The 12,102-nt window shown below is 39.7% G+C and overlaps 2 non-coding genes across 2 annotated transcripts; both read left to right on the top strand.

Moving 5' to 3' along the window:
* The first annotated feature begins 8,402 nt into the window (after nucleotides 1–8,402).
* Nucleotides 8,403–10,323, top strand: LOC148165544 (small subunit ribosomal RNA). The gene has a single exon (XR_015771381.1). It is a non-coding gene; the product is annotated as a small subunit ribosomal RNA (ribosomal RNA).
* Nucleotides 10,324–11,945: 1,622 nt separating this feature from the next.
* LOC148165545 (5.8S ribosomal RNA) lies at nucleotides 11,946–12,102 on the top strand. Its single transcript, XR_015771380.1, has one exon. It is a non-coding gene; the product is annotated as a 5.8S ribosomal RNA (ribosomal RNA).

The raw sequence follows: 12,102 nt of genomic DNA on the forward strand, positions 1-12,102 counted from the left end.
TTTTTGACATTTCTGAAGTTCCAGACCTGACACATAGATGACGCCATTTTAGGGTCAGGTCAGGTCAAATTATGCTTAAAATTCAAGAAAAATACGTAAATTAACCCAGAATCTTGTAATTTTTGACATTTCTGAAGTTCCAGACCTGTCATATAGATGGCGCCATTTTTGAGTTAAAATAGGCGCCAAAATTCAAAAACAATATGTAAAATAAAGGAAAAAACAGTAATTTTTGACATTTCTGAAGTTCCAGACCTGACACATAGATGACGCCATTTTAGGGTCAGGTCAGGTCAAATTATGCTTAAAATTCAAGAAAAATACGTAAATTAACCCAGAATCTTGTAATTTTTTATTGACATTTCTGAAGTTCCAGACCTGTCATATAGATGGCGCCATTTTTGAGTTAAAAATAGGCGCCAAAATTCAAAAACAATATGTAAAATAAAGGAAAAAACAGTAATTTTTGACATTCTGAAGTTCCAGACCTGACACATAGATGGCGCCATTTTAGGGTCAGGTCAGGTCAAATATGCTTAAAAATTCAAGAAAAATACGTAAATTAACCCAGAATCTTGTAATTTTTGACATTTATGAAGTTCCAGACCTGTCAAATAGATGACGCCATTTTAGGGTCAGGTCAGGTCAAATTATGCTTAAAATTCAAGAAAAATACGTAAATTAACCCAGAATCTTGTAATTTTTGACATTTCTGAAGTTCCAGACCTGACACATAGATGGCGCCATTTTAGGGTCAGTTAGGTCAAATTATGCTTAAAATTCAAGAAATATACGTAAATTAACCCACAATCTTGTAATTTTTGACATTTCTGAAGTTCCAGACCTGACACATAGATGGCGCCATTTTAGGGTCAGTTAGGTCAAATTATGCTTAAAATTCAAGAAAAATACGTAAATTAACCCAGAATCTTGTAATTTTTGACATTTATGAAGTTCCAGACCTGTCATATAGATGACGCCATTTTAGGGTCAGGTCAGGTCAAATTATGCTTAAAATTCAAGAAAAATACGTAAATTAACCCAGAATCTTGTAATTTTTGACATTTCTGAAGTTCCAGACCTGTCATATAGATGGCGCCATTTTAGGGTCAGGTCAGGTCAAATTATGCTTAAAATTCAAGAAAAATACGTAAATTAACCCAGAATCTTGTAATTTTTGACATTTCTGAAGTTCCAGACCTGTCATATAGATGGCGCCATTTTTGAGTCAAAATAGGCGCCAAAATTCAAAAACAATATGTAAAATAAAGGAAAAAAACAGTAATTTTTGACATTTCTGAAGTTCCAGACCTGACACATAGATGCGCCACTTTAGGGTCAAAATGGGCGCCAAATTTCAAAAAAATATGTAAATAAAGTAAAAACCAGTAATTTTTTGACATTTCTGAAGTTCCAGACCTGACACATAGATGACGGCCATTTTAGGGTCAGGTCAGGTCAAATTATGCTTAAAATTCAAGAAAAATACGTAAATTAACCCAGAATCTTGTAATTTTTGACATTTCTGAAGTTCCAGACCTGTCATATAGATGGCGCCATTTTTGAGTTAAAATAGGCGCCAAAATTCAAAAACAATATGTAAATAAAGGAAAAAACAGTAATTTTTGACATTTCTGAAGTTCCAAACCTGACACATAGATGACGCCATTTTAGGGTCAGGTCAGGTCAAATTATGCTTAAAATTCAAGAAAAATACGTAAATTAACCCAGAATCTTGTAATTTTTGACATTTCTGAAGTTCCAGACCTGTCATATAGATGGCGCCATTTTTGAGTTAAAATAGGTGCCAAAATTCAAAAACAATATGTAAAATAAAGGAAAAAACAGTAATTTTTGACATTTCTGAAGTTCCAAACCTGACACATAGATGACGCCATTTTAGGGTCAGGTCAGGTCAAATTATGCTTAAAATTCAAGAAAAATACGTAAATTAACCCAGAATCTTGTAATTTTTGACATTTATGAAGTTCCAGACCTGACACATAGATGGCGCCATTTTAGGGTCAGTTAGGTCAAATTATGCTTAAAATTCAAGAAAAATACGTAAATTAACCCAGAATCTTGTAATTTTTGACATTTCTGAAGTTCCAGACCTGACACATAGATGACGCCATTTTAGGGTCAGGTCAGGTCAAATTATGCTTAAAATCAAGAAAAATACGTAAATTAACCCAGAATCTTGTAATTTTTGACATTTCTGAAGTTCCAGACCTGTCATATAGATGGCGCCATTTTTGAGTTAAAATAGGCGCCAAAATTCAAAAACAATATGTAAAATAAAGGAAAAAACAGTAATTTTTGACATTTCTGAAGTTCCAGACCTGACACATAGATGACGCCATTTTAGGGTCAGGTCAGGTCAAATTATGCTTTAAAATTCAAGAAAAATACGTAAATTAACCCAGAATCTTGTAATTTTTGACATTTCTGAAGTTCCAGACCTGTCATATAGATGGCGCCATTTTTGAGTTAAAATAGGCGCCAAATTCAAAAACAATATGTAAAATAAAGGAAAAAACAGTAATTTTTGACATTTCTGAAGTTCCAGACCTGACACATAGATGGCGCCATTTTAGGGGTCAGGTCAGGTCAAATTATGCTTAAAATTCAAGAAAAATACGTAAATTAACCCAGAATCTTGTAATTTTGACATTTCTGAAGTTCCAGACCTGTCATATAGATTGCGCCACTAAATTATGTTTTCGACTAACAGGTGGCGATACCAACATTAATAGTTACAGAAAGCTGTAATTTTTTTGACTTTCAAGTTTAGGTAACTGTTCTACAGATGGCGCCAGCATTGCTACAAATACAGGAACCTGTAGTTGTTTTTTGACATTTGACATCTTGACCTAATCTATAGGTCTAAAGATCAGCAATAGAATGGACTTCAAAGTTGATAATAAAGCTTTATTTTTATTATATATCGTAAATGGATTGTGTTTAAGCATAACGTTTGAATGGTTATGCAACCGCGGAAACTAATTGTTGCCGAACTTTCGTCTTTCCTTTGCATTCTTGAATAACGGAAATATAGATGGGATTATTTTTGTGCATGAATTTTAAATTGTTATGCAACCATGAAAACACTAATTATTTTCTTTTTTCGGAGTTTTTTCAGATTATTGAAAGTCTGACACAAAACCTGTCCGTAACTGCGGCGTTCTCGCCAAACGCTACAGCTTGAAAAATCTAAAATTCGCATAGTCTAAATGTCCGAGAAAAATCGAAATTAAATGAAAACGAACAAAAGTTCGGACCGAACTAACATTAATCGAAAGTGATGTCATAATTTTAAGTCCCTAACTAAACGGGATCTAAAACCCTTTCGAAACTGTGGGCGTTCGAATTTTGATGAAAATTATTTCCAAGTCCAAAGTCGGAACTGAAGCGTTCACATTGAACGCTACAGTTTCGAGAATCTATTCGGAACTGAAGCGTTCATATTGAACGCTACAGTTTCGAGAATCTATTCGGAACTGAAGCGTTCACATTGAACGCTACAGTTTCGAGAATCTATTCGGAACTGAAGCGTTCACATTGAACGCTACAGTTTCGAGAATCTATTCGGAACTGAGGCGTTCACTTTGAACGTTACAGTTTCGAAAGGACAAAATTAACAAAGACCAAAAGTCCGAGAAAAATTGAAATTAAATGGAAATGAACAAAAGTTCGGACCGAACTAACATTAATCGAAAGTGGATGTCATAATTTTAAGTCCCTAACTAAACGGGATCTAAAACCCTTTCGAAACTGTGGCGTTCGAATTTTGATGAAAATTATTCTAAGTCCAAAGTCGGAACTGAAGCGTTCACATTGAACGCTACAGTTTCGAAAATCTATTCGGAACTGAAGCGTTCACACTGGCGATTGCTTATGCAACCATGAAAGCAGAAATATGAAACGCTACAGTTTCGAAAACTCATTCGGAACTGAAGCGTTCACACTGGCGATTGTTTATGCAACCATGAAAGCACAAAAATGAAACGCCACAGTTGCGAAAACTCATTCGGAACTGATGCGTTTACACCGAACGCTACAGTTTTGAAACCTCGTTCGGAAACTGATGCGTTCTAAATGTCGAAATTTTTACAAGTCCAGTTTCGGAACTGTAGCGACTGCATGGACTTAGCGCGAAAAGGACACATTCAGTGGGAACTGTAGCGGTAGGGACCCGTAAAAAAAATAATAAAATATTTTATTTTTTGCTTTTTACCTTCCGTATACACATTTTTTTTTTTTTTTTTTTTTTTTTTTTTTTTTTTTTTTTTAAGTCCAAATTGGGAACTGTAGCGGTCAACAGAAAAAAAAACTTTTTCCATCAACCACATACAATTCCCATTTTTAATATAATATTATTATTTATATTAATATTATAATTATTCATAATATATTACTGAACATTTGCTTCTCCTCAGTTTCGTTCTTTGGTTTCCAATATCATTCACTTGATCATATTTAATTCAAGCTTGTTATCGGAGGAGAAACAAGTCTTTCACAATTTTCACCAGTTCTGCTTACCATGTGACGGATCTTTTGTTTTTCAACGGGCGGAACAATAATCGAGATTTTTACTGCTTGGTGTTTCGGGCTTTGTGTTTTATTTTATAGATCCGTCACATTATTCAAGTAAATTATTCAATTCAATTTGTCGTCTGCATTAGAGTCAAGATTATTAATTTCATCTCATTTGCAGACGACTTTGGATAAGAGCACTGGGTGGTCACGTTTTTTAACTAGCGGTGAATTAGCTAATTCGTTCGCAAAATGCACGTTACAGGCGGACTAATTCACATTTCGCTATTCATCGAGAAATTTTTATTCACAGCGGTATATTGTCTTTCTAGAGATTTACCACTTTTTATTTCATCGATGTATTTTTATTTTTAATTTAGCATAATATCATTAAACGGGGTCGCGATGTACGAGAGGTAACAGATCGTACGGACGCGCACATTTGATTTCATGTCAATCCATTCATCGTGCGTACTTGTCCGTCATCGCTGCCACTTACCATCAGTACTCCCTATATATGCCGCCGCGGCAGCGATCAGCTCTGAATCGCTCGATGCGTGAAACGATCGAAATCCCATAGTGCGCCGGCCGCTCGCTATGGGCGAGGGGTAGAGTAAAACGGTCTGATCGCTCGGTGCAAAAGTCCGTTTGGGTACTTAGAGACGGAATTTTAAAATTCTGATTTCGCAGATCAATTTCAAGGATTATTAGGACTCGAATGCTGTCGACCATGTTTTGTAAAAAAAGTTTTTTACGTTTTTACGGCAATTTGACTGAACGCTACAGTTTCGAAAAAAAGTCGGAACTGTGGCGTTCGATCGAAATTTTTCCAAGTCCGAAGTCGAAACTGTAGCGTTCGAACAAAATTTTTCTAAGTCCGAAGTCGAAACTGTAGCGGTCGACCAAAATTTTTCTAAGTCCGATTCGAAACTGTAGCGTTCGAACAAAATTTTTCTAAGTCCGAAGTCGAAACTGTAGCGTTCGGCGCTCATTCGTCTAAGTCCGAACTCGGAAGTGTAGCGGTTGACAAATTTACATTGACCAAAAGTCCGAGAAAAATCGAAATTAAATCCAAACGAACAAATGTTTGGGTCGAACTAGCATCGATAGAAGGTAGATTTTATAATTTCAAGCTCCTAATTAAACGGGATCTAAAACCCTCTGGAAACTGAGGCGTTCGAAATTTTGATGAAAATTTTTCTAAGTCCGAAATAGGAACTGTGGCGGTCGAGCGAAATTTTTCTAAGTCCGTAGTCGAAACTGAGGTGTTCGAATTTTTGATAAAAATTTTTCTAAGTCTCATGTTGGAACTGTGGCGGTCGAGCGAAATTTTTCCAAGTCCGAAGTCGAAACTGTAGCGTTCGAACGAAATTTTTCTAAGTCCGAAGTCGAAACTGTAGCGTTCGGCGCTCATTCGTCTAAGTCCGAAGTCGGAAGTGTAGCGGTTGACAAATTTACATTGACCAAAAGTACGAGAAAAATCGAAATTAAATGCAAACGAACAAATGTTTGGGTCGAACTAACATCGATAGAAGGTAGATTTTATAATTTCAAGCTTCTAATTAAACGGGATCTAAAACCCTCTGGAAACTGAGGCGTTCAAAATTTTCATCAAAATTTTTCTAAGACCGAAGTAGGAACTGTGGCGGTTGACCGAAATTTTTCTAAGTCCGTAGTCGAAACTGAGGTGATCGAATTTTTGATGAAAATTTTTCTAAGTCTCATGTTGGAACTGTGGCGGTCGAGCGAAATTTTTCTAAGTCCGAAGTCGAAACTGTAGCGTTCGAACGAAATTTTTCTAAGTCCGAAGTCGAAACTGTAGCGGTCGACCAAAATTTTTCTAAGTCCGATTCGAAACTGAGGCGTTCGACCGAAATTTTTCTAAGTCCAATTCGAAACTGTGGCGGTCGAGCGAAATTTTTCTAAGTCCGAAGTCGAAACTGTAGCGTTCGGCGCTCATTCGTCTAAGTCCGAAGTCGGAAGTGTAGCGGTTGATAAATTTACATTGACCAAAAGTCCGAGAAAAATCGAAATTAAATGCAAACGAACAAAAGTTACGGTCGAACTAACACCAAACAAGGGTGGCTGTGATAATTTCAAACCCCTAACTAAACGGGATCTAAAACCCTCTGGAAACTGAGGCGTTCGAAATTTTGATGAAAATTATTCTAAGTCCGAAGTCGGAACTGAGGTGTTCGGTCGAAATGCCGTAAAAACGTAAAAAATATTTTTTTCAAAACACCGTTAACGGCATTCGAGTCCTAATGACCCTTGAAATTGATCTGCGAAATCAGAATTTTAAAATTCCGTCTCTAAGTACCCAAACGGACTTTTGCACCGAGCGATCAGACCGATTTACCCGACCCCTCGCCCATAGCGAGCGGCCGGCGCGCTATGGGATTTCGACCGTTTCGCGCATCGAGTGATTCAGAGCTGAACGCTGCCGCGCTGGCATATATAGGGATAGTAGTGGTGGTATGTAGCAGCGGACAAAAGCGTACGATCGAAATGTGATTTTATGTGCGTCCGATTATCTTGTTACCTCTCGTACACCGCGACTTACCCGTAGTTGGGACGATGGCCGGAATGTGTACCCTGTGGACCCACCATCGTTTGAGGGATGACAAATCTTGCCATTGACCATGCACAGCGAGATTGCGGATGCGGCGAGCGTTTCTATGTTAGCGGTCCAAATGCAATCAAAGATTTTATGTGTTCGTGTCAGAACGACCAAAAATTAACAAATGCGTCAACTCACTAAAGTCCGAGCGAGAATTTTGAAATAAATAAAATTTCATAAACTCGTAACGTGTGAATATTTCTAAAGAGAAATCTCACAATAAACCGTCGCTTTCAATCTAGCGAAGAGTATGGAGAATGTTTGAACTTTTGCTTGTCGACGACGATATTTTTTCTTTACGATAAAATTTCAAGTCGATGTGCCCAAAAATCTCTAAATTTTGAACTGGGAAATTATTTCTTCGTCCGATGAATCGCATTGATCTCTGTTTTTGACGAAAAAAAGACGGATAAAATGCAGCATTCAATCAAGGATATAAAATAAAAGAAAAATTTTCCGTAAAAACTATATTACAATGGAGGATTATGTTTCTACTTTTCGTCCGATGAGTCGCAACAAAAATAAGTAATCCATCCGTCGTTGTTCGTTTAGTCGATCTGAATGCACTGTAAAAATTTATTAAAGTAAAATGTTACGTTGCATTTCATGAATTTTGACAAACGTGTACCGAAATGTGTACAAATTATTTATTTCGACGACGACGACAACTTAGAACGGATGAATAAAATTAATTGTTGCAAGATTCAAACAAGGATGAAAAAGTCATAGAAAATTATTCCGTAACCATGATATTGGATTATTTTTTCTTCACTCTCTCCTCCGATGAGTCGCAACAAATAAAAATCCATAAATCAATTCATCCGTCGTTGTTCGTTTAGTCGATCTGAATGCACTGTAAAAATTTATTAAAGTAAAAATGTTACGTTGCATTTCATGAATTTTGACAAACGTGTACCCCGAAGTGTGTACAAATTATTTATTTCGACGACGACGACAACTTAGAACGGATGAATAAGAATAAAATTGTTGCAGGAGATTCAATCAAGGATGATGTGAGAAAAATGTCGAAAAATTTTCCATCCAGAAAGATCGCGTGGCGTTACGTCTCTTCTTACGAGGTTTTCGTTTCGCAGACACGCACACTTTCTTCAAAACAATAATAGGAAAGTGTTCAGTTTTTTATAAGAGCAGCAGGTGTCTTTCCGAAATTCTACGATTATTGTAGCTTATATGACTAGAAGGAAAGAAAGACTAAAACTCTCTTATTTTAAAACAAGAACGCAGTTCCCTGGTTGATCCTGCCAGTAGTCATATGCTTGTCTCAAAGATTAAGCCATGCATGTCTCAGTACAAGCCAAATTAAGGTGAAACCGCGAAAGGCTCATTAAATCAGTTATGGTTCCTTAGATCGTACCCACATTTACTTGGATAACTGTGGTAATTCTAGAGCTAATACATGCAAACAGAGCTCCAACCGGAAACGGAAGGAGCGCTTTTATTAGATCAAAACCAATCGGTGGCGGTCTCCGTCATCGTACAACTTGGTGACTCTGAATAACTTTACGCTGATCGCACGGTCTCGCACCGGCGACGCATCTTTCAAATGTCTGCCTTATCAACTGTCGATGGTAGGTTCTGCGCCTACCATGGTTGTAACGGGTAACGGGGAATCAGGGTTCGATTCCGGAGAGGGAGCCTGAGAAACGGCTACCACATCCAAGGAAGGCAGCAGGCGCGCAAATTACCCACTCCCGGCACGGGGAGGTAGTGACGAAAAATAACGATACGGGACTCATCCGAGGCCCCGTAATCGGAATGAGTACACTCTAAACCCTTTAACGAGGATCAATTGGAGGGCAAGTCTGGTGCCAGCAGCCGCGGTAATTCCAGCTCCAATAGCGTATATTAAAGTTGTTGCGGTTAAAAAGCTCGTAGTCGAATCTGTGTCCCGCGCCGCCGGTTCATCGTTCGCGGTGTCAACTGGCGTGCCGCGGGACGTCCTGCCGGTGGGCTTAGCTCGAGAGGGCGGCCCAACTCAATCCCGCCGCGGTGCTCTTCATTGAGTGTCGAGGTGGGCCGGCACGTTTACTTTGAACAAATTAGAGTGCTTAAAGCAGGCTAAAACTTCGCCTGAATACTGTGTGCATGGAATAATGGAATAGGACCTCGGTTCTATTTTGTTGGTTTTCGGAACCCCGAGGTAATGATTAATAGGAACGGATGGGGGCATTCGTATTGCGACGTTAGAGGTGAAATTCTTGGATCGTCGCAAGACGGACAGAAGCGAAAGCATTTGCCAAAAACGCTTTCATTGATCAAGAACGAAAGTTAGAGGTTCGAAGGCGATCAGATACCGCCCTAGTTCTAACCATAAACGATGCCAGCTAGCGATCCGCCGACGTTCTTCCGATGACTCGGCGGGCAGCTTCCGGGAAACCAAAGCTTTTGGGTTCCGGGGGAAGTATGGTTGCAAAGCTGAAACTTAAAGGAATTGACGGAAGGGCACCACCAGGAGTGGAGCCTGCGGCTTAATTTGACTCAACACGGGAAACCTCACCAGGCCCGGACACCGGAAGGATTGACAGATTGAGAGCTCTTTCTTGATTCGGTGGGTGGTGGTGCATGGCCGTTCTTAGTTGGTGGAGCGATTTGTCTGGTTAATTCCGATAACGAACGAGACTCTAGCCTGCTAAATAGGCGTATTTCGACATCCCAAAGGCCCGTCGATCCTGGGTTCGCCCGGTGGTCGTGCGCGGTTTTTACTGTCGGCGTACAAACAATTCTTCTTAGAGGGACAGGCGGCTTCTAGCCGCACGAGATTGAGCAATAACAGGTCTGTGATGCCCTTAGATGTTCTGGGCCGCACGCGCGCTACACTGAAGGAATCAGCGTGTCCTCCCTGACCGAGCGGTCCGGGTAACCCGCTGAACCTCCTTCGTGCTAGGGATTGGGGCTTGCAATTGTTCCCCATGAACGAGGAATTCCCAGTAAGCGTGAGTCATAAGCTCGCGTTGATTACGTCCCTGCCCTTTGTACACACCGCCCGTCGCTACTACCGATTGAATGATTTAGTGAGGTCTTCGGACCGGTACGCGATGGCGTTTCGACGTCGTCGATGTCGCTGGGAAGATGACCAAACTTGATCATTTAGAGGAAGTAAAAGTCGTAACAAGGTTTCCGTAGGTGAACCTGCGGAAGGATCATTAACGTGTCCTCGTACACACGAATTTTGACATATGTATAATTTATTATTATGCATTTTCATTTGATCGTGTCGATGTACACTTTATGTTTTTACAACACCGTCGTCGATGACATGGAGTCGACGGCACGATCTTTTGTCGTGCCGTTGCTTGTTTCTTTTTGAAACACCGTGTGTACGACGTTTTGAACTACGAATCGTACATATTCGGAAAAACAATAGCGTTACGCTGGCCCGCAGCGCCGGTCCTTGCGATCGAGTTTTTCACCTTTTTTGAACGAGAAAAACCGAATTCGCTCGGGCATACGGCTGTTTCTTCGGGTACCTAGATTTTTTGATTTTTTTTGTACTATCTCTCGATCTTTTCCAATGATGGAAAGAAGGAGGGACGCTTTCGGTTTTTCGACCGGATCGCGGAAAGTTGTGAACTCCACCGCGAAAGTCGAAAGACGTTAGAAGTCCTCTTTTTTCGGACACACGGAGAGGATGTAGCAGAGTAGTCGAGAAAGAAGAAAATCGCAGGTGTCGAATTAGGTTACGACACCGTGGGTTTTAAATGATTTACGCCCGGCTACGGGACCGGCGAGAAACGCTCCCGATTCTACGATTCGCGTGAATGATGTTCGTCGTTAGACGCTTCAAAGAGTTTTTTGAAAGCGCCGTTAAACGAGCGATCGCACACACATCACACCTTGCTTTTTTAATGTTTTTGGTAGATGTGGTAAAGTGATTTCGTTAGAAACGGTAAAATTCTCTTTACGGAGCGTACGACTGCACCATTTCAAAATTATATACACCGTCAATCGTCATTAAGTCACGATATAGAACGGTAAACTTGAGGATTTTATGTTAGACGCTCAGTCTGGCACGTCTATAAATTTTTTCGTCAAAATTCACGATCTGTCTTCGGTTTGGCGACGAAAAAATATAGAAAGAAAATTGAAACACGAACACAAAGACCGCCCGCGAAAATCTCTTTTCGCTTACGGCGGATACTAATTCGCTTTTTCATAACGAGTACGATGATGTAATGATGTGTTCATTCCGATCGATCAAAAACCGTCTCTTCGTCACACTTTTTAAAGTGCTTGACACACACACACGCACACTAAATGAAAGACACAATAAAGGAAAACTACCGAAAATGTAGTTTATGAGAGAAAGCAGCATTATTTATTAAAATTATTGCTGAGAAAAAGGAAATTGGCAAATTCCTAATTAAAATCGTATCGAACATGTCCCATCTTCACACATACATGCTCGTACTTTGCGTGTAAAAGCGGAGACCGCGTGAAAAAGAAAAGTGCTTCTTTTTCGGTGCGCGGATACAAATTTGTGTTTGGGTTAATATTTTTTTTAATTTTTTCGTACGCGTAAAACTGAGACCGACGATCGCGTTCCCTTTCAGACGAGAAAGTACGGACGAAAGACAATTAAGAGCGAGAATCATAAATATCCATACCACAACACCGAAATTTTAGACGTGGCACGTTTCGGAACCACGAAGATCATTTTCGTTTCGGATGTACGCACGTACGCAAAAATTTTTGCAAGACGTGTATAGACAGCTGGACGATCGGCATGATCGGGGTTCTTGTGGAACGAGCGTTTAAATTTTAAAAAGATTACCCTGAACGGTGGATCACTTGGCTCGTGGGTCGATGAAGAACGCAGCTAATTGCGCGTCAACTTGTGAACTGCAGGACACATGAACATCGACATTTCGAACGCACATTGCGGTCCTCGGATATAATGTTCCCGGACCACTCCTGGCTGAGGGTCG

The sequence above is a fragment of the Gnatocerus cornutus genome, unplaced genomic scaffold (assembly GCF_029298725.1).
Source record: "Gnatocerus cornutus isolate USDA-ARS CGAHR unplaced genomic scaffold, icGnaCorn1.1 ctg00000286.1, whole genome shotgun sequence".
Taxonomy (NCBI): domain Eukaryota; kingdom Metazoa; phylum Arthropoda; class Insecta; order Coleoptera; family Tenebrionidae; genus Gnatocerus; species Gnatocerus cornutus.